Below are 20,450 nucleotides of genomic sequence, written 5' to 3' on the forward strand. Positions count from 1 at the left end.
TGTCAGCAGTGGCGTGTCAGCAGCGGTGTGTCAGCAGTGGTGTCAGCAGCGGCGTGTCAGCAGTGATGTGTCAGCAGTGGTGTCAACAACAGCATGTCAGCAGTGGTGTGTCAGCAGCGGGGTGTCAGCAGCAGCTTGTCAGCAGTGGTGTGTCAGCAGCGGTGTATCAGCAATGGTGTGTCAGCAGTGGTGTGTCAGCAGTGGTGCAGCAGCAGTGGTGTGTCAGCAGCGGCATCAGCAGTGATGTGTCAGCAGTGGTGTGTCAGCAGTGGTGTGTCAGCAGCGGCGTGTCAGCAGTGCTGTGTCAGCAGTGGTGTCAGCAGCAGCGTGTCAGCAGTGGGGCGCACAGAAGGGGTGTGTCAACAGTGGCGTGTCAGCACTGGGGTGCACAGAAGGGGTGTGTCAACAGTGGTGTGTCAGCAGTGGGATGCACAGCAGTGGTGTGTCAGCAGTGAGGCACACAGCAGTGGTGTGTCAGCAGTAGCGTGTCAGCAGTGGTGTGTCAGCAGTGAGGCGCACAGCAGTGGCATGTGAGAAGTGAGGCACACAGCAGTGGTGTGTCAGCAGTGGCATGTAAGCAGTGGTGTGTCAGTAGTGAAGTGCACAGCAGTGGTGTGTCAGCAGTGAGGTGCACAACAGTGGTGTGTCAGCAGTGAGGCACACAGCAGTAGTGTGTCAGCAGTGGCGTGTCAGCGGTGGTGTGTCAGCAGTGAGACACACAGCAGTGGTGTGTCAGCAGTGGCGTGTCAGCAATGGAGTGTCAGCAGTGGTGTGTCAGCAGTGGTGCAGCAGCAGTGGTGCAGCAGCAGTGGTGTGTCAGCAGCGGCATCAGCAGTGATGTGTCAGCAGTGGTGTGCCAGCAGTGGTGTGTCAGCAGTGGTGTGTCAGCGGCGGCGTGCCAGCAGTGGTGTGTCAGCGGCGGTGTGTCAGAAGTGGTGTATCAGCAGTGGTGTATCAGCAGTGGTGTGACAGCAGTGGTGTCTGCAGTGGTGTAGGCAGTGGTGTATGCAGTGGTGTGTCAGCAGTGGTGTGTCAGCAGTGGTATGTCAGCAACGGCGTGTCAGCAGTGGTGTGTCAGCAGCAGCATGTCAGCAGCGGCATGTCAGCAGTGGTGTGTCAGCAGTGATGTCTGCAGTGACGTGTTAGCAGTGGTGTGTCAGCAGTGGTGTGTCAGCAGTGGTGTGTCAGCAGTGGTGTGTCAGCAGTGGTGTGTCAGCAGCGGTGTGTCAGCAGCGGCGTGTCAGCAGTGGTGTGTCAGCAGTGTCGTGTCGGCAGCGGTGTCAGCAGTGATGTCTCAGCAGTGGTGTGTCAGCAGCGGCATCAGCAGTGATGAGTCAACAGCGATGTGTCAGCAGTGGTGTGTCAGCAGCGATGTGTCAGCAGTGATGTGTCAGAAGTGGTGTCAGCAGTGGTGTGTCAGCAGCGGCATGTCAGCAGCGGCATGTCAGCAGCGGCGTGTCAGCAGCGGCGTGTCAGCAGTGGCGTGTCAGCAGTGGCATGTCAGCAGTGGCGTGTCAGCAGTGCTGTGTCAGCAGTGGTGTATGCAGCGGCGTGTCAGCAGTGGCATGTCAGCAGCGGCATGTCAGCAGTGGCGTGTCAGTAGGGACATGTCAGCAGCGGCGTGTCAGCAGTAGTGTATCACCAGTGGTGTGTCAGCAGCAGTGTCAGCAGCGATGTATCAGCAGCGGTGTGTCAGCAGTGGCGTGTCAGCAGCGGTGTGTCAGCAGTGGTGTCAGCAGCGGCGTGTCAGCATTGATGTGTCAGCAGTGGTGTCAACAACAGCATGTCAGCAGTGGTGTGTCAGCAGCGGGGTGTCAGCAGCAGCTTGTCAGCAGTGGTGTGTCAGCAGCGGTGTGTCAGCAGCGGTGTATCAGCAGCGGTGTGTCAGCAGCGATGTGTCAGCAGCGGTGTGTCAGCAGCGGCGTGTCAGCAATGGCATGTCAGCAGTGGTGTCAGCAGTGGTGTGTCAGCAGTGGTGTGTCAGCAGTGGTGTGTCAGCAGTGGTGTGTCAGCAGTGGTGTCAGCAGCGGTGTGTCAGCAGCGGTGTGTCAGCAGTGGTGTGTCAGCAGCGTCGTGTCGGCAGTGGTATCAGCAGTGATGTCTCAGCAGTGGTGTGTCAGCAGCGGCATCAGCAGTGATGAGTCAACAGCGATGTGTCAGCAGTGGTGTGTCAGCAGCGATGTGTCAGCAGTGATGTGTCAGCAGCAGCAAGTCAGCAGTGGTGTGTCAGCAGCGGCATGTCAGCAGCGGCATGTTAGCAGCGGTGTGTCAGCAGTGGCGTGTCAGCAGTGGTATGTCAGCAGTGGTGTGTCAGCAGTGGTGTCTGTAGTAGCATGTCAGCAGCAGCATGTCAGCAGCAGCATGTCAGCAGTGGTGTGTCAGCAGCGGCATGTCAGCAGCGGCATGTTAGCAGCGGTGTGTCAGCAGTGGTATGTCAGCAGCAGCGTGTCAGCAGTGGCGTGTCAGCAGTGGTGTCTGCAGTGGTGTCAGCAGTGGTGTCAGCAGCGGCGTGTCAGCAGTGGTGTGTCAGCAGTGGTGTGTCAACAGCAGCGTGTTAGTAGTGGCGTGTCAGCAGTGAGGTGTCAGCAGTGAGGTGTCAGCAGCGGCATGTCAGCAGTGGTGTGTCAGCAGTGGTGTCTGCAGCAGGGTGTCAGCAGTGGTGTGTCAGCAGTGGCGTGTGACCAGTGGTGTCTGCAGCGGCGTGTCAGCAGCGGCATGTCAGCAGCAGTGTGTCAGCAGCGGTGTGTCAGCAGTGGTGTGGTAGCAGTGGTGTCAGCAGCGGCGTGTCAGCAGTGGTGTGTCAGCAGTGGTGTGTCAACAGCAGCGTGTTAGTAGTGGCGTGTCAGCAGTGAGGTGTCAGCAGTGAGGTGTCAGCAGCGGCGTGTCAGCAGTGGTGTGTCAGCAGTGATGTCTGCAGCAGGGTGTCGGCAGTGGCGTGTGACCAGTGGTGTCTGCAGCGGCGGGTCAGCAGCGACGTGTCAGCAGCGGTGTGTCAGCAGTGGTGTGTCAGCAGTGGTGTGTCAGCAGTGGTGTGTCAGCAGCGGTGTGTCAGCAGCATGTGTCAGCAGCGGTGTCAGCAGCGGCGTGTCAGCAGTGCTGTGTCAGCAGTGGTATCAGCAGCAGCGTGTCAGCAGCGGTGTGTCAGCAGCAGTGTGTCAGCAGTGGTGTCAGCAGCAGCTTGTCAGCAGCGATGTGACAGCAGTGGTGTATCAGCAGTGGTGTCTGCAGCGGCGTGTCTGCAGTGGCGTGTCTGCAGTGGTGTGTCTGCAGTGGTGTGTCAGCAGTGGAATGTGAGCAGTGGCATGTCAGCAGTGGTGTGTCAGCAGCAGAGTGTCAGCAGCGATGTGTCAGTAGTGGTGTGTAAGCAGTGGTGTCAGCAGCGGCGTATCAGCAGCGGCGTGTCAGCAGTGGCTTGTCAGCAGTGGGGTGTCAGCAGTGGCATGTCAGCGGTGGCATGTCAGCAGTGGCTTGTCAGCAGTGGCTTGTGAGCAGTGGGGTGTCAGCAGTGGCATGTCAGCAGTGGCTTGTCAGCAGTGGTGTGTCAGCACTGGTGTCTACAGAGGTGTGTCAGCAGTGATGTGTCAGCAGTGATGTGTCAGCAGTGATGTGTCTGCAGTGGTATGTCTGCAGTGGTGTGTCTGCAGTGGTGTGTCTGAAGTGGAGTGTCAGCAGCAGTGTGTCAGCAGTGGTGTCAGCAGCAGTGTCAGCAGCGATGTGTCAGTAGTGGTGTGTAAGCAGTGGTGTCAGCAGCGGTGTGTCAGCAGCGGCGTGTCAGCAGCGTCGTGTCAGCAGTGGCTTGTCAGCAGTGGGGTGTCAGCAGCGGTATGTCAGCAGTGGTGTGTCAGCAGTGGTCTACAGAGGCATGTCAGCAGCGGGATGTCAGCAGTGATGTGCCAGCAGTGGTGTGTCAGCAGTCGTGTCAGCAGCAGTAGGTCAGCAATGGTGTGTCAGCGGCAGTGTGTCAGCAGTCATGTCAGCAGCGGCGTGTCAGCAGCGGCCTGTCAGCAATGGTGTGTCAGCAGTGGTGTATGCAGCGGCGTGTCAGCAGTGGCATGTCAGCAGCGGCATGTCACCAGTGGCGTGTCAGTAGTGACATGTCAGCAGCGGCGTGTCAGCAGTAGTGTATCACCAGTGGTGTGTCAGCAGCAGCGTCAGCAGCGATGTATCAGCAGCGGTGTGTCAGCAGTGGCGTGTCAGCAGGGGTGTGTCAGCAGTGGTGTCAGCAGCGGCGTGTCAGCAGTGATGTGTCAGCAGTGGTGTCAACAACAGCATGTCAGCAGTGGTGTGTCAGCAGCGGGGTGTCAGCAGCAGCTTGTCAGCAGTGGTGTGTCAGCAGCGGTGTATCAGCAATGGTGTGTCAGCAGTGGTGTGTCAGCAGTGGTGCAGCAGCAGTGGTTTGTCAGCAGTGGTGTGTCAGCAGCGGCATCAGCAGTGATGTGTCAGCAGTGGTGTGTCAGCAGTGGTGTGTCAGCAGCGGCGTGTCAGCAGTGCTGTGTCAGCAGTGGTGTCAGCAGCAGCGTGTCAGCAGTGGGGCGCACAGAAGGGGTGTGTCAACAGTGGCGTGTCAGCACTGGGGTGCACAGAAGGGGTGTGTCAACAGTGGCGTGTCAGCAGTGGGATGCACAGCAGTGGTGTGTCAGCAGTGAGGCACACAGCAGTGGTGTGTCAGCAGTAGCGTGTCAGCAGTGGTGTGTCAGCAGTGAGGCGCACAGCAGTGGCATGTGAGAAGTGAGGCACACAGCAGTGGTGTGTCAGCAGTGGCATGTAAGCAGTGGTGTGTCAGTAGTGAAGTGCACAGCAGTGGTGTGTCAGCAGTGAGGTGCACAACAGTGGTGTGTCAGCAGTGAGGCACACAGCAGTAGTGTGTCAGCAGTGGCGTGTCAGCGGTGGTGTGTCAGCAGTGAGACACACAGCAGTGGTGTGTCAGCAGTGGTGTATGCAGCGGCGTGTCAGCAGTGGCATGTCAGCAGCGACATGTCACCAGTGGCGTGTCAGTAGTGACATGTCAGCAGCGGCGTGTCAGCAGTAGTGTATCACCAGTGGTGTGTCAGCAGCAGCGTCAGCAGCGATGTATCAGCAGCGGTGTGTCAGCAGTGGCGTGTCAGCAGCGGTGTGTCAGCAGTGGTGTCAGCAGCGGCGTGTCAGCAGTGATGTGTCAGCAGTGGTGTCAACAACAGCATGTCAGCAGTGGTGTGTCAGCAGCGGGGTGTCAGCAGCAGCTTGTCAGCAGTGGTGTGTCAGCAGCGGTGTATCAGCAATGGTGTGTCAGCAGTGGTGTGTCAGCAGTGGTGCAGCAGCAGTGGTTTGTCAGCAGTGGTGTGTCAGCAGCGGCATCAGCAGTGATGTGTCAGCAGTGGTGTGTCAGCAGTGGTGTGTCAGCAGCGGCGTGTCAGCAGTGCTGTGTCAGCAGTGGTGTCAGCAGCAGCGTGTCAGCAGTGGGGCGCACAGAAGGGGTGTGTCAACAGTGGCGTGTCAGCACTGGGGTGCACAGAAGGGGTGTGTCAACAGTGGTGTGTCAGCAGTGGGATGCACAGCAGTGGTGTGTCAGCAGTGAGGCACACAGCAGTGGTGTGTCAGCAGTAGCGTGTCAGCAGTGGTGTGTCAGCAGTGAGGCGCACAGCAGTGGCATGTGAGAAGTGAGGCACACAGCAGTGGTGTGTCAGCAGTGGCATGTAAGCAGTGGTGTGTCAGCAGTGAGGTGCACAACAGTGGTGTGTCAGCAGTGAGGCACACAGCAGTAGTGTGTCAGCAGTGGCGTGTCAGCGGTGGTGTGTCAGCAGTGAGACACACAGCAGTGGCGTGTCAGCAGTGGCGTGTCAGCAATGGAGTGTCAGCAGTGGTGTGTCAGCAGTGGTGCAGCAGCAGTGGTGCAGCAGCAGTGGTGTGTCAGCAGCGGCATCAGCAGTGATGTGTCAGCAGTGGTGTGCCAGCAGTGGTGTGTCAGCAGTGGTGTGTCAGCGGCGGCGTGCCAGCAGTGGTGTGTCAGCGGCGGTGTGTCAGAAGTGGTGTATCAGCAGTGGTGTATCAGCAGTGGTGTGACAGCAGTGGTGTCTGCAGTGGTGTAGGCAGTGTTGTATGCAGTGGTGTGTCAGCAGTGGTGTGTCAGCAGTGGTGTGTCAGCAACGGCGTGTCAGCAGTGGTGTGTCAGCAGCAGCATGTCAGCAGCGGCATGTCAGCAGTGGTGTGTCAGCAGTGATGTCTGCAGTGACGTGTTAGCAGTGGTGTGTCAGCAGTGGTGTGTCAGCAGTGGTGTGTCAGCAGCGGTGTGTCAGCAGCGGCGTGTCAGCAGTGGTGTGTCAGCAGTGTCGTGTCGGCAGCGGTGTCAGCAGTGATGTCTCAGCAGTGGTGTGTCAGCAGCGGCATCAGCAGTGATGAGTCAACAGCGATGTGTCAGCAGTGGTGTGTCAGCAGCGATGTGTCAGCAGTGATGTGTCAGAAGTGGTGTCAGCAGTGGTGTGTCAGCAGCGGCATGTCAGCAGCGGCATGTCAGCAGCGGCGTGTCAGCAGCGGCGTGTCAGCAGTGGCGTGTCAGCAGTGGCATGTCAGCAGTGGCGTGTCAGCAGTGGTGTGTCAGCAGTGGTGTATGCAGCGGCGTGTCAGCAGTGGCATGTCAGCAGCGGCATGTCAGCAGTGGCGTGTCAGTAGGGACATGTCAGCAGCGGCATGTCAGCAGTAGTGTATCACCAGTGGTGTGTCAGCAGCAGTGTCAGCAGCGATGTATCAGCAGCGGTGTGTCAGCAGTGGCGTGTCAGCAGCGGTGTGTCAGCAGTGGTGTCAGCAGCGGCGTGTCAGCATTGATGTGTCAGCAGTGGTGTCAACAACAGCATGTCAGCAGTGGTGTGTCAGCAGCGGGGTGTCAGCAGCAGCTTGTCAGCAGTGGTGTGTCAGCAGCGGTGTGTCAGCAGCGGTGTATCAGCAGCGGTGTGTCAGCAGCGATGTGTCAGCAGCGGTGTGTCAGCAGCGGCGTGTCAGCAATGGCATGTCAGCAGTGGTGTCAGCAGTGGTGTGTCAGCAGTGGTGTGTCAGCAGTGGTGTGTCAGCAGTGGTGTGTCAGCAGTGGTGTCAGCAGCGGTGTGTCAGCAGCGGTGTGTCAGCAGTGGTGTGTCAGCAGCGTCGTGTCGGCAGTGGTATCAGCAGTGATGTCTCAGCAGTGGTGTGTCAGCAGCGGCATCAGCAGTGATGAGTCAACAGCGATGTGTCAGCAGTGGTGTGTCAGCAGCGATGTGTCAGCAGTGATGTGTCAGCAGCAGCAAGTCAGCAGTGGTGTGTCAGCAGCGGCATGTCAGCAGCGGCATGTTAGCAGCGGTGTGTCAGCAGTGGCGTGTCAGCAGTGGTATGTCAGCAGTGGTGTGTCAGCAGTGGTGTCTGTAGTAGCATGTCAGCAGCAGCGTGTCAGCAGCAGCATGTCAGCAGTGGTGTGTCAGCAGCGGCATGTCAGCAGCGGCATGTTAGCAGCGGTGTGTCAGCAGTGGTATGTCAGCAGCAGCGTGTCAGCAGTGGCGTGTCAGCAGTGGTGTCTGCAGTGGTGTCAGCAGTGGTGTCAGCAGCGGCGTGTCAGCAGTGGTGTGTCAGCAGTGGTGTGTCAACAGCAGCGTGTTAGTAGTGGCGTGTCAGCAGTGAGGTGTCAGCAGTGAGGTGTCAGCAGTGAGGTGTCAGCAGCGGCATGTCAGCAGTGGTGTGTCAGCAGTGGTGTCTGCAGCAGGGTGTCAGCAGTGGTGTGTCAGCAGTGGCGTGTGACCAGTGGTGTCTGCAGCGGCGTGTCAGCAGCGGCATGTCAGCAGCAGTGTGTCAGCAGCGGTGTGTCAGCAGTGGTGTGGTAGCAGTGGTGTCAGCAGCGGCGTGTCAGCAGTGGTGTGTCAGCAGTGGTGTGTCAACAGCAGCGTGTTAGTAGTGGCGTGTCAGCAGTGAGGTGTCAGCAGTGAGGTGTCAGCAGCGACGTGTCAGCAGTGGTGTGTCAGCAGTGATGTCTGCAGCAGGGTGTCGGCAGTGGCATGTGACCAGTGGTGTCTGCAGCGGCGGGTCAGCAGCGACGTGTCAGCAGCGGTGTGTCAGCAGTGGTGTGTCAGCAGTGGTGTGTCAGCAGTGGTGTGTCAGCAGCGGTTTGTCAGCAGCATGTGTCAGCAGCGGTGTCAGCAGCGGCGTGTCAGCAGTGCTGTGTCAGCAGTGGTATCAGCAGCAGCGTGTCAGCAGCGGTGTGTCAGCAGCAGTGTGTCAGCAGTGGTGTCAGCAGCAGCTTGTCAGCAGCGATGTGACAGCAGTGGTGTATCAGCAGTGGTGTCTGCAGCGGCGTGTCTGCAGTGGCGTGTCTGCAGTGGTGTGTCTGCAGTGGTGTGTCAGCAGTGGGGTGTGAGCAGTGGCATGTCAGCAGTGGTGTGTCAGCAGCAGAGTGTCAGCAGCGATGTGTCAGTAGTGGTGTGTAAGCAGTGGTGTCAGCAGCGGCGTATCAGCAGCGGTGTGTCAGCAGTGGCTTGTCAGCAGTGGGGTGTCAGCAGTGGCATGTCAGCGGTGGCATGTCAGCAGTGGCTTGTCAGGAGTGGCTTGTGAGCAGTGGGGTGTCAGCAGTGGCATGTCAGCAGTGGCTTGTCAGCAGTGGTGTGTCAGCACTGGTGTCTACAGAGGTGTGTCAGCAGTGATGTGTCAGCAGTGATGTGTCAGCAGTGATGTGTCTGCAGTGGTATGTCTGCAGTGGTGTGTCTGCAGTGGTGTGTCTGAAGTGGAGTGTCAGCAGCAGTGTGTCAGCAGTGGTGTCAGCAGCAGTGTCAGCAGCGATGTGTCAGTAGTGGTGTGTAAGCAGTGGTGTCAGCAGCGGTGTGTCAGCAGCGGCGTGTCAGCAGCGTCGTGTCAGCAGTGGCTTGTCAGCAGTGGGGTGTCAGCAGCGGTATGTCAGCAGTGGTGTGTCAGCAGTGGTCTACAGAGGCATGTCAGCAGCGGGATGTCAGCAGTGATGTGCCAGCAGTGGTGTGTCAGCAGTCGTGTCAGCAGCAGTAGGTCAGCAATGGTGTGTCAGCGGCAGTGTGTCAGCAGTCATGTCAGCAGCGGCGTGTCAGCAGCGGCCTGTCAGCAATGGTGTGTCAGCAGCGGTGTGTCAGCAGCGGCGTGTCAGCAGCGGTGTGTCAGCAGTGGCATGTCAGCAGTAGTGGTATGTCAGCAGTGGTATGTCAGCAGTGGTGTGTCAGCAGTGGTGTCTGCAGCAGCGTTTCAGCAGTGGTGTGTCAGCAGTGATGTGTCAGCAGCGGCATGTTAGCAGTGGTGTGTCAGCAGTGAGGTGTCAGCAGTAAGGTGTCAGCAGTAAGGTGTCAGCAGTGAGATGTCAGCAGTGAGGTGTCAGCAGTGGCGTGTCAGCAGCGGCGTGTCAGCAGCAGCGTGTCAGCAGTGGTGTGTCTGCAGCAGGGTGTCAGCAGTGGTGTGTCAGCAGCAGTGTGTCAGCAGTGGTGTCAGCAGCAGAGTGTCAGCAGTGATGTGTCAGTAGTGGTGTGTAAGCAGTGGTGTCAGCAGTGGCATGACAGCAGCGGCGTGTCAGCAGCGGCTTGTCAGCAGTGGCTTGTCAGCAGTGGGGTGTCAGCAGCTGCATGTCAGCAGTGGTTTCAACAGTGGTGTCTACAAAGGCGTGTCAGCAGCGGCGTGTCAGCAGTGATGTGTCAGCAGCGGCGTGTCAGCAGCAGTGTGTCAGCAGTGGTGTCAGCAGTAGCGTGTCAGCAGTGATGTGTCAGCAGTGGTGTCAACAACAGCATGTCAGCAGTGGTGTGTCAGCAGCGGGGTGTCAGCAGCAGCTTGTCAGCAGTGGTGTGTCAGCAGCGGTGTGTCAGCAGCGGTGTATCAGCAGCGGTGTGTCAGCAGCGATGTGTCAGCAGCGGTGTGTCAGCAGCGGCGTGTCAGCAATGGCATGTCAGCAGTGGTGTCAGCAGTGGTGTGTCAGCAGTGGTGTGTCAGCAGTGGTGTGTCAGCAGTGGTGTGTCAGCAGTGGTGTCAGCAGCGGTGTGTCAGCAGCGGTGTGTCAGCAGTGGTGTCTCAGCAGCATCGTGTCGGCAGCGGTGTCAGCAGTGATGTCTCAGCAGTGGTGTGTCAGCAGCGGCATCAGCAGTGATGATTCAACAGCGATGTGTCAGCAGTGGTGTGTCAGCAGCGATGTGTCAGCAGTGATGTGTCAGCAGCAGCGTGTCAGCAGTGGTGTGTCAGCAGCGGCATGTCAGCAGTGGCATGTTAGCAGCGGTGTGTCAGCAGTGGCGTGTCAGCAGTGGTATGTCAGCAGTGGTGTGTCAGCAGTGGTGTCTGTAGTAGCATGTCAGCAGCAGCGTGTCAGCAGCAGCGTGTCAGCAGTGGTGTGTCAGCAGCGGCATGTCAGCAGCGGCATGTTAGCAGCGGTGTGTCAGCAGTGGTATGTCAGCAGCAGCGTGTCAGCAGTGGCGTGTCAGCAGTGGTGTCTGCAGTGGTGTCAGCAGTGGTGTCAGCAGCGATGTGTCAGCAGCTGCGTGTCAGCAGTGGTGTGTCAGCAGTGGTGTGTCAACAGCAGCGTGTTAGTAGTGGCGTGTCAGCAGTGAGGTGTCAGCAGTGAGGTGTCAGCATTGAGGTGCCAGCAGCGGCATGTCAGCAGTGGTGTGTCAGCAGTGGTGTCCGCAGCAGTGTGTCAGCAGCGGTGTGTCAGCAGTGGTGTGGTAGCAGTGGTGTCAGCAGCGGCGTGTCAGCAGCGGTGTGTCAGCAGTGGTGTGGTAGCAGTGGTGTCAGCAGCGGCGTGTCAGCAGTGGTGTGTCAGCAGTGGTGTGTCAACAGCAGCGTGTTAGTAGTGGCGTGTCAGCAGTGAGGTGTCAGCAGTGAGGTGTCAGCAGCGGCGTGTCAGCAGTGGTGTGTCAGCAGTGATGTCTGCAGCAGGGTGTCGGCAGTGGCGTGTGACCAGTGGTGTCTGCAGCAGCGGGTCATCAGCGACGTGTCAGCAGCGGTGTGTCAGCAGTGGTGTGTCAGCAGTGGTGTGTCAGCAGTGGTGTGTCAGCAGCGGTGTGTCAGCAGCATGTGTCAGCAGCGGTGTCAGCAGCGGCGTGTCAGCAGTGCTGTGTCAGCAGTGGTGTCAGCAGCAGCGTGTCAGCAGCAGTGTGTCAGCAGCAGTGTGTCAGCAGTGGTGTCAGCAGCAGCTTGTCAGCAGCGATGTGACAGCAGTGGTGTATCAGCAGTGGTGTCTGCAGCGGCGTGTCTGCAGTGGTGTGGCAGCAGTGGTGTGTCAGCAGTGGGGTGTCAGCAGTGGCATGTCAGCAGTGGTGTGTCAGCAGCAGTGTCAGCAGTGGTGTCAGCATCAGAGTGTCAGCAGCGATGTGTCAGTAGTATTGTGTAAGCAGTGGTGTGTCAACAGCGTGGTGTCAGCAGCAGAGTGTCAGCAGCGATGTGTCAGTAGTGGTGTGTAAGCAGTGGTGTCAGCAGCGGCGTATCAGCAGCGGCGTGTCAGCAGTGGCTTGTCAGCAGTGGGGTGTCAGCAGTGGCATGTCAGCGGTGGCATGTCAGCAGTGGCTTGTCAGCAGTGGCTTGTGAGCAGTAGGGTGTCAGCAGTGGCATGTCAGCAGTGGCTTGTCAGCAGTGGTGTGTCAGCACTGGTGTCTACAGAGGTGTGTCAGCAGTGATGTGTCAGCAGTGATGTGTCAGCAGTGATGTGTCTGCAGTGGTATGTCTGCAGTGGTGTGTCTGCAGTGGTGTGTCTGAAGTGGAGTGTCAGCAGCAGTGTGTCAGCAGTGGTGTCAGCAGCAGTGTCAGCAGCGATGTGTCAGTAGTGGTGTGTAATCAGTGGTGTCAGCAGCGGTGTGTCAGCAGCGGCGTGTCAGCAGCGTCGTGTCAGCAGTGGCTTGTCAGCAGTGGGGTGTCAGCAGCGGCATGTCAGCAGTGGTGTGTCAGCAGTGGTCTACAGAGGCATGTCAGCAGCGGGATGTCAGCAGTGATGTGCCAGCAGTGGTGTGTCAGCAGTCGTGTCAGCAGCAGTAGGTCAGCAATGGTGTGTCAGTGGCAGTGTGTCAGCAGTCATGTCAGCAGCGGCGTGTCAGCAGCGGCGTGTCAGCAATGGTGTGTCAGCAGCGGTGTGTCAGCAGCGGCGTGTCAGCAGCGGTGTGTCATCAGTGGCTTGTCAGCAGTAGTGGTATGTCAGCAGTGGTATGTCAGCAGTGGTGTGTCAGCAGTGGTGTCTGCAGCAGCGTTTCAGCAGTGGTGTGTCAGCAGTGATGTGTCAGCAGCGGCATGTTAGCAGTGGTGGGTCAGCAGTGAGGTGTCAGCAGTAAGGTGTCTGCAGTAAGGTGTCAGCAGTGAGATGTCAGCAGTGAGGTGTCAGCAGAGGCGTGTCAGCAGCGGCGTGTCAGCAGCAGCGTGTCAGCAGTGGTGTGTCTGCAGCAGGGTGTCAGCAGTGGTGTGTCAGCAGCAGTGTGTCAGCAGTGGTGTCAGCAGCAGAGTGTCAGCAGTGATGTGTCAGTAGTGGTGTGTAAGCAGTGGTGTCAGCAGTGGCGTGACAGCAGCGGCGTGTCAGCAGCGGCTTGTCAGCAGTGGCCTGTCAGCAGTGGGGTGTCAGCAGCTGCATGTCAGCAGTGGTGTCAACAGTGGTGTCTACAAAGGTGTGTGAGCAGCGGCGTGTCAGCAGTGATGTGTCAGCAGCGGCGTGTCAGCAGTGGTGTGTCAGCAGCAGCGTATCAGCAGTGGTGTGTCAGCAGTGGTGTGTCAGCAGTGGTGTCAGCAGTGGTGTCAGCAGTGGTGTCAGCAGCAGCGTGTCAGCAGTAGTGTCAGCAGCAGTAGTGTCAGCAGCGGTGTGTCAGCAGCGGTGTGTCAGCAGCAGCGTGTCAGCAATGGCATGTCAGCAGTGGTGTGTCAGCAGTGGTGTGTCTGCAGTGGCATGTCAGCAGCAGTGTGTCAGCACTGGCGTGTCAGCAGTGGTGTCTGCAGCGGCGTGTCAGCAGTGGTGTCAGCAGTGGTGTGAGCAGTGGTGTCTGCAGTGGTGTCAGCAGCGATGTGTCAGCAGTGGTGTGTCAACAGTGGTGTGTCAGCAGCGGCGTGTCAGCAGTGGTGTGTCAGCAGTGGTGTGTCAACAGCAGCGTGTTAGTAGTGGCGTGTCAGCAGTGAGGTGTCAGCAGTGAGGTGTCACCAGTGAGGTGTCAGCAGCGGCGTGTCAGCAGTGGTGTGTCAGCAGTGATGTCTGCAGCAGGGTGTCAGCAGTGGTGTGTCAGCAGTGGCGTGTGCCCAGTGGTGTCTGCAGCAGCGTGTCAGCAGTGGCATGTCCACAGCGGTGTGTCAGCAGCGGCGTGTCAGCAGCGGCGTTTCAGCAGCGGCGTGTCAGACGCGGCGTGTCAGCAGCTGTGTGTCAGCAGCACCGTGTCAGCAGTGTTGTGGCAGCAGTAGTGTCAGCAGTGGCATGTCAGCAGCGATGTGTCAGCAGTGGTGGCCGCAGCCGCGTGTCAGCAGCGGTGTGTCAGCAGTGGCGTGTCAGCAGCGGGGTGTCAGCAGCGGCGTGCCAGGAGCGGTGTCAGCAGAGGCGTGTCAGCAGCAATGTGTCAGCAGTGGTTTCTGCAGCGGCATGTCAGCAGTGGTGTGTCAGCAGTGGTGTGTCAGCAGCGATGTCAGCAGTGATGTGTCAGCAGTGGTGTGTCAGCAGCTGTGTGTCAGCAGTGGTGTGTCAGCAGCTGTGTGTCAGTAGTGGTGTCAGCAGAGGTGTGTCAGCAGGGACGTGTCAGCAGGGGTGTTTCAGCAGTGGTGTCAGCAGTGGTGTCAGCATCAGAGTGTCAGCAGCGAAGTGTCAGTAGTATTGTGTAAGCAGTGGTGTGTCAACAGCGTGGTGTCAGCAGCAGAGTGTCAGCAGCGATGTGTCAGTAGTGGTGTGTAAGCAGTGGTGTCAGCAGCGGCGTATCAGCAGCGGCGTGTCAGCAGTGGCTTGTCAGCAGTGGGGTGTCAGCAGTGGCATGTCAGCGGTGGCATGTCAGCAGTGGCTTGTCAGCAGTGGCTTGTGAGCAGTGGGGTGTCAGCAGTGGCATGTCAGCAGTGGCTTGTCAGCAGTGGCTTGTGAGCAGTGGGGTGTCAGCAGTGGTGTCTACAGAGGTGTGTCAGCAGTGGTGTGTCAGCAGTGGGGTGTCAGCAGTGGCATGTCAGCAGTGGTGTGTCAGCAGCAGTGTCAGCAGTGGTGTCAGCATCAGAGTGTCAGCAGCGATGTGTCAGTAGTATTGTGTAAGCAGTGGTGTGTCAACAGCGTGGTGTCAGCAGCAGAGTGTCAGCAGCGATGTGTCAGTAGTGGTGTGTAAGCAGTGGTGTCAGCAGCGGCGTATCAGCAGCGGCGTGTCAGCAGTGGCTTGTCAGCAGTGGGGTGTCAGCGGTGGCATGTCAGCAGTGGCTTGTCAGCAGTGGCTTGTGAGCAGTGGGGTGTCAGCAGTGGCATGTCAGCAGTGGCTTGTCAGCAGTGGTGTGTCAGCACTGGTGTCTACAGAGGTGTGTCAGCAGTGATGTGTCAGCAGTGATGTGTCAGCAGTGATGTGTCTGCAGTGGTATGTCTGCAGTGGTGTGTCTGCAGTGGTGTGTCTGAAGTGGAGTGTCAGCAGCAGTGTGTCAGCAGTGGTGTCAGCAGCGATGTGTCAGTACTGGTGTGTAAGCAGTGGTGTCAGCAGCGGTGTGTCAGCAGCGGCGTGTCAGCAGCGTCGTGTCAGCAGTGGCTTGTCAGCAGTGGGGTGTCAGCAGCGGCATGTCAGCAGTGGTGTGTCAGCAGTGGTCTACAGAGGCATGTCAGCAGCGGGATGTCAGCAGTGATGTGACAGCAGTGGTGTGTCAGCAGTGGTGTCAGCAGCAGTAGGTCAGCAATGGTGTGTCAGTGGCAGTGTGTCAGCAGTCATGTCAGCAGCGGCGTGTCAGCAGCGGCGTGTCAGCAATGGTGTGTCAGCAGCGGTGTGTCAGCAGCGGCGTGTCAGCAGCGGTGTGTCAGCAGTGGCATGTCAGCAGTAGTGGTATGTCAGCAGTGGTATGTCAGCAGTGGTGTGTCAGCAGTGGTGTCTGCAGCAGCGTTTCAGCAGTGGTGTGTCAGCAGTGATGTGTCAGCAGCGGCATGTTAGCAGTGGTGTGTCAGCAGTGAGGTGTCAGCAGTAAGGTGTCAGCAGTAAGGTGTCAGCAGTGAGATGTCAGCAGTGAGGTGTCAGCAGTGGCGTGTCAGCAGCGGCGTGTCAGCAGCAGCGTGTCAGCAGTGGTGTGTCTGCAGCAGGGTGTCAGCAGTGGTGTGTCAGCAGCAGTGTGTCAGCAGTGGTGTCAGCAGCAGAGTGTCAGCAGTGATGTGTCAGTAGTGGTGTGTAAGCAGTGGTGTCAGCAGTGGCGTGACAGCAGCGGCGTGTCAGCAGCGGCTTGTCAGCAGTGGCTTGTCAGCAGTGGGGTGTCAGCAGCTGCATGTCAGCAGTGGTGTCAACAGTGGTGTCTACAAAGGCGTGTCAGCAGCGGCGTGTCAGCAGTGATGTGTCAGCAGCGGCGTGTCAGCAGTGGTGTGTCAGCAGCAGCGTATCAGCAGTGGTGTGTCAGCAGTGGTGTGTCAGCAGTGGTGTCAGCAGCGATGTCAGCAGTGATGTGTCAGCAGTGGTGTGTCAGCAGCTGTGTGTCAGCAGTGGTGTGTCAGCAGCTGTGTGTCAGTAGTGGTGTCAGCAGAGGTGTGTCAGCAGGGACGTGTCAGCAGGGGTGTTTCAGCAGTGGTGTCAGCAGTGGTGTCAGCATCAGAGTGTCAGCAGCGAAGTGTCAGTAGTATTGTGTAAGCAGTGGTGTGTCAACAGCGTGGTGTCAGCAGCAGAGTGTCAGCAGCGATGTGTCAGTAGTGGTGTGTAAGCAGTGGTGTCAGCAGCGGCGTATCAGCAGCGGCGTGTCAGCAGTGGCTTGTCAGCAGTGGGGTGTCAGCAGTGGCATGTCAGCGGTGGCATGTCAGCAGTGGCTTGTCAGCAGTGGCTTGTGAGCAGTGGGGTGTCAGCAGTGGCATGTCAGCAGTGGCTTGTCAGCAGTGGTGTGTCAGCACTGGTGTCTACAGAGGTGTGTCAGCAGTGGTGTGTCAGCAGTGGGGTGTCAGCAGTGGCATGTCAGCAGTGGTGTGTCAGCAGCAGTGTCAGCAGTGGTGTCAGCATCAGAGTGTCAGCAGCGATGTGTCAGTAGTATTGTGTAAGCAGTGGTGTGTCAACAGCGTGGTGTCAGCAGCAGAGTGTCAGCAGCGATGTGTCAGTAGTGGTGTGTAAGCAGTGGTGTCAGCAGCGGCGTATCAGCAGCGGCGTGTCAGCAGTGGCTTGTCAGCAGTGGGGTGTCAGCGGTGGCATGTCAGCAGTGGCTTGTCAGCAGTGGCTTGTGAGCAGTGGGGTGTCAGCAGTGGCATGTCAGCAGTGGCTTGTCAGCAGTGGTGTGTCAGCACTGGTGTCTACAGAGGTGTGTCAGCAGTGATGTGTCAGCAGTGATGTGTCAGCAGTGATGTGTCTGCAGTGGTATGTCTGCAGTGGTGTGTCTGCAGTGGTGTGTCTGAAGTGGAGTGTCAGCAGCAGTGTGTCAGCAGTGGTGTCAGCAGCGATGTGTCAGTACTGGTGTGTAAGCAGTGGTGTCAGCAGCGGTGTGTCAGCAGCGGCGTGTCAGCAGCGGCTTGTCAGCAGTGGGGTGTCAGCAGCGGCATGTCAGCAGTGGTGTGTCAGCAGTGGTCTACAGAGGCATGTCAGCAGCGGGATGTCAGCAGTGATGTGACAGCAGTGGTGTGTCAGCAGTGGTGTCAGCAGCAGTAGGTCAGCAATGGTGTGTCAGTGGCAGTGTGTCAGCAGTCATGTCAGCAGCGGCGTGTCAGCAGCGGCGTGTCAGCAATGGTGTGTCAGCAGCGGTGTGTCAGCAGCGGCGTGTCAGCAGCGGTGTGTCAGCAGTGGCATGTCAGCAGTAGTGGTATGTCAGCAGTGGTATGTCAGCAGTGGTGTGTCAGCAGTGGTGTCTGCAGCAGCGTTTCAGCAGTGGTGTGTCAGCAGTGATGTGTCAGCAGCGGCATGTTAGCAGTGGTGTGTCAGCAGTGAGGTGTCAGCAGTAAGGTGTCAGCAGTAAGGTGTCAGCAGTGAGATGTCAGCAGTGAGGTGTCAGCAGTGGCGTGTCAGCAGCGGCGTGTCAGCAGCAGCGTGTCAGCAGTGGTGTGTCTGCAGCAGGGTGTCAGCAGTGGTGTGTCAGCAGCAGTGTGTCAGCAGTGGTGTCAGCAGCAGAGTGTCAGCAGTGATGTGTCAGTAGTGGTGTGTAAGCAGTGGTGTCAGCAGTGGCGTGACAGCAGCGGCGTGTCAGCAGCGGCTTGTCAGCAGTGGCTTGTCAGCAGTGGGGTGTCAGCAGCTGCATGTCAGCAGTGGTGTCAACAGTGGTGTCTACAAAGGCGTGTCAGCAGCGGCGTGTCAGCAGTGATGTGTCAGCAGCGGCGTGTCAGCAGTGGTGTGTCAGCAGCAGCGTATCAGCAGTGGTGTGTCAGCAGTGGTGTGTCAGCAGTGGTGTCAGCAGTGGTGTCAGCAGTGGTGTCAGCAGCAGCGTGTCAGCAGTAGTGTCAGCAGCAGTAGTGTCAGCAGTGGTGTGTCAGCAGCGGTGTGTCAGCAGCAGCGTGTCAGCAATGGCATGTCAGCAGTGGTGTGTCAGCAGTGGTGTGTCTGCAGTGGCATGTCAGCAGTGGCGTGTCAGCAGTGCCGTATCAGCAGCAGTGTGTCAGCACTGGCGTGTCAGCAGTGGTGTCTGCAGCGGCGTGTCAGCAGTGGTGTCAGCAGTGGTGTCAGCAGTGGTGTCTGCAGTGGTGTCAGCAGCGATGTGTCAGCAGTGGTGTGTCAGCAGTGGTGTGTCAGCAGCGGCGTGTCAGCAGTGGTGTGTCAGCAGTGGTGTGTCAACAGCAGCGTGTTAGTAGTGGCGTGTCAGCAGTGAGGTGTCACCAGTGAGGTGTCAGCAGCGGCGTGTCAGCAGTGGTGTGTCAGCAGTGATGTCTGCAGCAGGGTGTCAGCAGTGGTGTGTCAGCAGTGGCGTGTGCCCAGTGGTGTCTGCAGCAGCGTGTCAGCAGTGGCATGTCCACAGCGGTGTGTCAGCAGCGGCGTGTCAGCAGCGGCGTTTCAGCAGCGGCGTGTCAGACGCGGCGTGTCAGCAGCTGTGTGTCAGCAGCACCGTGTCAGCAGTGTTGTGGCAGCAGTAGTGTCAGCAGTGGCATGTCAGCAGCGATGTGTCAGCAGTGGTGGCCGCAGCCGCGTGTCAGCAGCGGTGTGTCAGCAGTGGCGTGTCAGCAGCGGGGTGTCAGCAGCGGCGTGCCAGGAGCGGTGTCAGCAGAGGCGTGTCAGCAGCAATGTGTCAGCAGTGGTTTCTGCAGCGGCATGTCAGCAGTGGTGTGTCAGCAGTGGTGTGTCAGCAGCGATGTCAGCAGTGATGTGTCAGCAGTGGTGTGTCAGCAGCTGTGTGTCAGCAGTGGTGTGTCAGCAGCTGTGTGTCAGTAGTGGTGTCAGCAGAGGTGTGTCAGCAGGGACGTGTCAGCAGGGGTGTTTCAGCAGTGGTGTCAGCAGCGGCATGTCAGCAGCAATGTGTCAGCAGTAGTGTGTCAGCAGCAGTGTGTCAGCAGTGGTGTCAGCGGTGGTGTGTCAGCAGCAGTGTCAGCAGTGGCATGTCAGCAGTGATGTGTCAGTAGTGGGGTCTGCAGCGGCATGTCAGCTGCGGTGTCAGCAGCGGCATGTCAGCAGCAGCGGTGTCAGCAGAGGCGTGTCAGCAGCGATGTGTCAGCAGTGGTGTCTGCAGCGGCATGTCAGCAGTGGCATGTCAGTAGTGGTGTGTCAGCAGTGGTGTGTCAGCAGCGATGTCAGCAGCCATGTGTCAGCATTGGTGTGTCAGCAGCGATGTGTCAGCAGTGATGTGTCAGCAGCTGTGTGTCAGTAGTGGTGTCAGCAGCGGCGTGTCAGCAGGGACGTGTCAGCAGGGGTGTTTCAGCAGTGGTGTCAGCAGCGGCATGTCAGCAGCAATGTGTCAGCGGTGGTGAGTCAGCAGTGGTGTGTCAGCAGCAGCGTGTCAGCAGCAGAGTGTCAGCAGCGGTGTGTCAGCAGCGGTGTGTCAGCAGCGGCATGTGCACATTCACGCATTCTTTAGAGAAAGAAAACATCAACCACACCTCAAGCGTATAGTAACAATGTAGCATAAAATGAAGAAAAAGCATCCCACAGGAAGGATATAGCAACAAGTAGCATAGAATTAACAAAATGCATCCCACACACGAGGCCGCACCTTAATAGCATAACCGATATCACCAAAAAAAGCCATAAATAAACCAATCAGAAACGCATAATCCAGTAAAGCTTACCTTTTATTCTGAGCCCTCATCCACAAAAGCTTAATTTTTATGCCGAGTCCGCAGTCTGGATGCTAATGTTACGGACATCCCCTCAAAACGCTTCCAACGGCATGTGCACATTTAAGCATTGTTTAGATTTTAAAAAAGCGCATAGTAACAAAGTAGGGTAAAAAAATAGTGTAGAATGCCTTCCACACGCAAACGCATGCAATAGGTTAAAAAAAAGTGCAGCAAGTCAATATTAAATCCACCGTCTCACGCCCCCAGTAAAAGATCCAATCCTGCTGGACGTGGCCTAAAAAGGACAGGGTGGCAACCAGGAGGGGCTAAAAACCCTCCGGCACAATCAACAAAGTCTGTTCTGAATAATGACGCATACCAATCAAATGTGCAGGCAGAGCTGAGACACGACTTCTGGAACCGTATTGATTCCAAGTAGCCTTCGCGTAGCGAGAGCATTCGCATGCGCTGCTAACGCCAGGCGAGACCTAAAATTCCTTCTGACTGTCATCCACTTCAATTTGTCTCCCATTTTACACACTCCATCCTCCATTATCTGCCAAACTTCCACACCTCAACTCCTTTCTACATAGCACTTCACTTGTCCCAAACCTTAATTTACCCAAACCTCCCCTGAGGCCCATTTTCCAACAATTCCACTTTCTCCATTATCATTACAAGTTTGGGTTACATCGGATATATATTTTTTTAATTATTATTTTGTTTATGGAAGTGTTTTATGCTTTTATGGATTATTGACGAATACAAATGGTTTTGACTGGCTGCATCGTACCTGTATTGGGCATAAGCACTGTTTGAGCCTAATCTCGAATTCGGAGTACTGTGAAACTGCTGCACTTTCGGTTGTCAGGCATAACAGGTTGTAATGGAGGAAAAGTGCAGATTTTGAGTGTGACAAACCCGCATTTGCATGTCATTCCTATTCTGACCTCATTTACTAAGAATGCGGAAGTGAAATCGCCGGGGTCAAAACACTGTTAATCGAGTTACCCTGGGGAGATTTTTACTACGCCGTAATTCAGTGGCAATTGTAACGCCATTGATTTCAATTTTGTTGTTGTTGCTAACACAGAGACTGTAAAACCCCAGTCACTCAAACTTTGGTCTTACATGAACATGTCTACAAAAAAATTGGACTTATCCTTTATCGAGCACCAGCGTG

The sequence above is a fragment of the Triturus cristatus genome, chromosome 6 (assembly GCF_964204655.1).
Source record: "Triturus cristatus chromosome 6, aTriCri1.1, whole genome shotgun sequence".
Classification (NCBI taxonomy): Eukaryota; Metazoa; Chordata; class Amphibia; order Caudata; family Salamandridae; genus Triturus; species Triturus cristatus.